The 5,521-nt window shown below is 38.9% G+C and overlaps 1 long non-coding RNA gene across 1 annotated transcript; it reads left to right on the forward strand.

The window, feature by feature from the left end:
- Positions 1-308: 308 nt before the first annotated feature.
- On the forward strand, positions 309-5,521 carry LOC127964883 (uncharacterized). The gene is made up of 2 exons (XR_008155147.1): positions 309-477; positions 5,320-5,521. It is a non-coding gene; the product is annotated as an uncharacterized LOC127964883 (long non-coding RNA).

Raw genomic sequence — 5,521 nt, forward strand, 5'->3', positions numbered from 1 at the left:
GCTGCACATAACACAGCACATGTGAGAAAATTCAGCACAGAGACAGTAATGAAGACTGACACGAAGCTCTAAGGGCCAATCTGTCTCAGGATTGTCATGGCAAAGTTATGGTTATTGACATATTAAAATGTGCACCTCAAATGTCACCTTGGACTTTCAAAATCCCAGCCATTTCAAAGATGTCCGTGAATAAATAAACAAATCAAACGGGGAAATACGGATGAGTTGGCCTACTGTGTATTGCATTGTTGTTATTAACGGGCGGGATTCAATAGCGTCGTCATCTTGGCGGGCGGAGTGACAGCACGGAAGAGCGCGAAGGACGGAGGCGAACAGCAGCCAGTTTTATCACCATCAGCCACGCAGGTTCTGCCAATCAGCGCCGCGCAGGGGATCGGCTGTCACTCACGCAGACTGACAGGGAGCTGCGCGGGGTTGACTTGGCAGCAGCTGGAGGCTCGCGATGGCTTTTGAAAGGTACAGTGTCTGCTCCTCAGAGTCCAGCGTGCTGGTGGCCAAACCTGACGTACCGGTGACACACATGAATGAAGCGGCTTCTAGAGTCTCTCCTGAGGGAAAGCGCAGGCAGTTCATGTGGAAATGAAGCACTGAGCTTCTTTTCAGCGTGGCGTGTTACCTCTACTGTAAATAATGTGACCGGTTAATCTGCCAGCATAAAAAAAATAATACAAATAATTCAAATGAGCTCTAATACAAGAGGGATGGATTTCTGCCAGATTTCAAACCTGTTAATAGAACACGCATTTACTGACAGGAGCTTCTGACCCCAAATGCATTATTTCCACTCCAGTGTGCTTTCATCTTGACAGTAATGCCATACTTATTGATTACCATAATCATGCATCTTATTTACATGCTCACACAAGTTACATAGAAGAATTTCCATCCCAGCTGGTTGGATAATAACCAGTCTGAACTTGAGATTGACTGGTCTAAGCTGGTGGAACATCTTGAATCAAAAACAACCAGCTAACATGTTTCAAAATACAGCTACTAGATTTTCCACTAGGGACATTACAACCAGAGATTGTCTTATTATTGGGAGATGTGAGGGTCTATAGTACTTACCATTGGAAAAAGCATAACAGCACACTTGGATCATGTGAGGCACCTCAGGCAATCATTCAATAGCCTCTGGTCTACTTCCATGTGTACCACCAAAGACATTAGCATTTTTGGGCTAAAGGTTGCAGGCTTGCCTTCCAGTGGCATTGGTACAACCATGACACATTTACAGAAAAATTGTGTTATTAGTATGGTATCTTGTTCAGAATACAAGTACTATAGCACTTTTGGTGTGACTTTAAGCCAGACATTTTCTGGCTAACAAAGTTAAAGTTTGGTGAACTCTGACTTGTGAATTCGTATCATGTGAAGTATGACCATTGGAAGACAGCATGACCTCTTAGCTAAATAAATAAAAAAAATATATATAAAATGTTAAATGTTATGTTTTTCAAGTTTCAAACTTGAAACTTGATATTTTTCCATTTTGGATCAATATTGTATGTTACGTGTTGATTTTATATTTCTAAGAAATGTGTCTGAGAATGTGGTGTCAAGACCATTGCAGAGTCTGAAGAAATGCTCAAATTCTAGTGTGACTGATTTTAACTGCTGTATCTGTGTCATATTAGCAAAATTTGGCTGGCAAAAACAGAGAACAGAAGTCACATTCAACCCAAGCAGCTTTTTGTTGGTTAAAGAGGCATATCCATTTTACCAGTTTGAATCTTTTGCGAAATCTGCAGGAATTTTTCTGCTCTTACCCAAAACTTCTAATGGTGTGGATTTCACCCGTGAAAATTTGCTGAGCAGCAGTAGATGTGACTGCACCTTTAATGTTTTCCTTTTCTATTCTTCATTATTGATCTCACCATGAAAATTATCTGCTCTACAAAAAGAACAGATGTGTGATGAGAAAAGAGCTGATAAAACGTATGAGTTTCTCTGGGAGAAGTGCTCGTCCTCCAAAAGCTCCCAGTCTAAGCCACTGTCTGCTAGCCAGAATAAATCATTAATTGGATTGGAAGTCCCTTACAAATAAACAAACACAAAACAGTTCTCCTCCACCATCTCCTCTGTTCTTCTGGCACCCAGACGGTTTTTCTTTGCTTTTGTTACAAAAGTTTCTGGCCTTAACTTAGGCGGAGGTCTGAAGGGAGTCAGATGGCTCACATGGGATCAAACACACACTCGTGATGGATGAGTATAGAGCTAATTTGGATGCTTTCTTTCCATTAATTACCTCCAAGCATTCCTCTGTCTCCAGCTCCTCCGAGAAGTGATTTGATTCACAAACAGTAATTATGGCTGTGATCAGCTATTTTCTCTCATTGTTTTTAAAATGCTGTGGTTAATATCAGCAGGCAGAGTTTTTTTTTTTTTGTGATTAAAGTAATCCTGAATCAAGTATAATGTTATAAATGATTATATATTTCAAGAGAACGCTTGACATTTTCCTCAGCTTACCCTGAGCTCTTTGTACTGCTTTCTGCTGAACTTCAAACACGTTCAGTCCTGTAAACGGAGACATCCAGTCATCCATAGACTTAGACTGCCCCCTAGTGACTCATACCTTAATGAATGAACATCTGCTCTTCGCAGTATCACAAGCTACTGATTACTTTTTGTCAGAGAAACTCTGTGCACACTATCGTTCAAAATGTTTGTCCTTCTTTTTTTTACGGTTAGATGCATTCATTTGATCCAAATTTTATCGAAAGTTAAAAAATTGTTTTTAACTGCTATTGTTATTTTAAATTGTAATAATATTTCCCAATATAACTGTTTATTACTGTATTTTTATCAAATAAATAGTTTTGCTGAGCATAAGAGACTTTAAAAAACATTTTAAAACTTTTCAAACTCAAACCCTGTACTCAATGTACACGTCCATTCAAAAGTTTGAGATCAGTTAGATTTTTTATGTTTTTTAAAAAAAGTCTCTTCTGCTTGTCAAGACTGCTTTTTTTATCCAAAATACAGGGGGGGGGGGGGGCAGTAACATTGCAAAATATTGTTGGAATTTAAAATAAGGGGTATCTATTTTTTTAAATACTTTAAAATATTATATATTTCTGTGATGTAAAGCTGAATTTCAGCATTATTCCTCCAGTCTTCAGTAACTGATGACCCTATATATACCATTCTAATATGGTGATTTATTATCAGTGTTGGAAACAGTTGAGCTGCTTCATATTTTTTGTGATAAATGTTTTCAGGATTCTTTGATGAATGAAAACATAAAAAGAACTGCATTTATTTAAAATATAAATTTTTTATAACAATAAACACTACTGTTTAAAAGTTTGAGGTCAGTCATTTTTTTATACATAAGAAAATTAATTAATACTTTTATTCAGCAAGGATGTTAAATTGATGCAAAGTGATAGTAAAGACTTATATTGTTAGAAAAGAGATTTGTGAAGGATCATGACACTGAAGACTGGAGTAATGGTGCTGAAAATTCAGCATTGCGTCACAAGAATAAATTATATGTTAAAGTACCTTTAAATAGAAAATCACTATTTTATATTGCAATACTATTTCGCAATATTACTGTTGTTGTTTTTTCTGTAAAACACTCCAGTAATCTTTGTTTTATTTACAACTTAAAACAGATTTTTTTTAGTTTACTTCTCAAAGGTCTTGGCCTGTTAGTCTACAAAACTAAAGCAGAACAGTAATAGAGACCTTTTCAGCATGGCCAACATTCACCCCCTTCAAGAGAAAAGGCTTTTGGTCCAGGGAATGACTTTTTTAACAACTCCTGTGAAGGTGGTTTACTTTTTATCACCTAATGTGATCTGAGATTGGACATCCAAGCTGCCATTTGACATGCACACTGCAGATGTACGATTGCAATCACGACCGAATGGCCATTTGACTGAGATAGATGTATTTCCCTTCTCCATTCTGAGGCAGTCTAAATTGAATGTGTTAATAAGAAGAGATCTTATCTGTTTGTATTGCGCGGGCACATTTAGGACGCTTCACGGACTCCTGACAGAAAGGCCCATTGTGTTCGGCCACACCACAAGATGTGATGAGATCGTATCAAGTCCTGTGTACAGCGCTGGTGAACTCTGAACAAGTGTCAGGAGTGTGTTATCTGTGACAGACTGCTTTTTCTACAGGGTGAGGATGTGAGGTTAGTGTATGTGGAGCAGCAGAAACGAGAACAAACATCAGAGCTGACTGTTTTCTTCATGCGAGGGAATATGGATTTGATCTTGACAGACTTCATGTTCATGTCTGTTTCAGTTAGACCACAAAGGCAGATTAAAGATGAGGCACTGGGGCAGACAGGAATGCTTTCACTTTCTCTGGCTGGGTTTATTGATCACTGGACATCATGCAGAGCTCAACATCTTAGGCTGTTTAGAGAGCGGCCTTTCTGAGAAGTGGGGGCAGAGTCTGGCTTTTTGCTTCTAGAAACCACAAATGCTCCTGCAGGACTCCCCAATGCGAAGCTCTGTCTGGATCAAGGCTGTTCACACACATTCTTCCATCCTGCTGTTATAAGACCACAAACACCTCTATCGCATGTCCATTTTCTCAAAGGAGCATTCACAGAGGAATTACCGTGAATATGAGGATCTGACTTGCAAAAAGCGTTTATGTCCTCGTAGAACACATTACAAACATTTTTGAGACCTCTATCTTGTACCACCTGACCGCTGAAACATCATGCAGAAACATTCAAGATGGTGTTAAGCAGTTATCTCAGAATATTTTCTGTGATATTAAACTCAAAACCGTTTAATGTGGCTACAGCACAGAGTTGAAAAATGAACTAATTTACAGCTAAAACTATTCCTTTATAAGGCATTTGCATACCGTTGCTTATTTTATAGTGCCTTTGTCTATTGATTACATAAAAATTCATTTCAGCACTATTAGTGTTGCAACAGAAAAATATAACTTTTTGGAAGTAATGTCATTCCAAGAACATCACAGCTATGAGAATGTCACGAATCCTGTCCATGAATTTCCCTTTACTTGCCACCAGAGGTCGCCTTACCATTTATTGACTCACATCACTCTGGACTACACTTCCCATGCTTCAATGCACTACTCACCTGAAACCAATCTCACACTGCTACCAATAACACACAGTATATAAATCAGTCTCACACCACCATTTACTGCAGAGTATTGTTTGCACATATCACTGTGTTAGCGATAGCAACTTTACGGCGCTTTGCCAAGTTTAGTCTTGTAACTTAGCCTGTTTATCTTATCTCGTCAGTCTGCCACCTGTATTAGATTAACCCCTTTGTCTTTCCGTTTCAGACTATGTTCGCCCCTCGTCTGGACTACTGTCTGTTTGGACTATCTGTTTAACTCGCCCCCTGGATTATGTTAGCCGTTGATTGACCTATGACTGTTCACTGGACTGCTCTTGTGTCTTGCCCTCAATATACTGGTTTGCCAGTGTTCAACCCCGCCTGAGGAGGACCATGTCTATGAATAAAGCTTTGCGTATGGATCCCCA

Source organism: Carassius gibelio, chromosome B9 (genome assembly GCF_023724105.1).
Source record: "Carassius gibelio isolate Cgi1373 ecotype wild population from Czech Republic chromosome B9, carGib1.2-hapl.c, whole genome shotgun sequence".
Lineage (NCBI taxonomy): Eukaryota > Metazoa > Chordata > Actinopteri > Cypriniformes > Cyprinidae > Carassius > Carassius gibelio.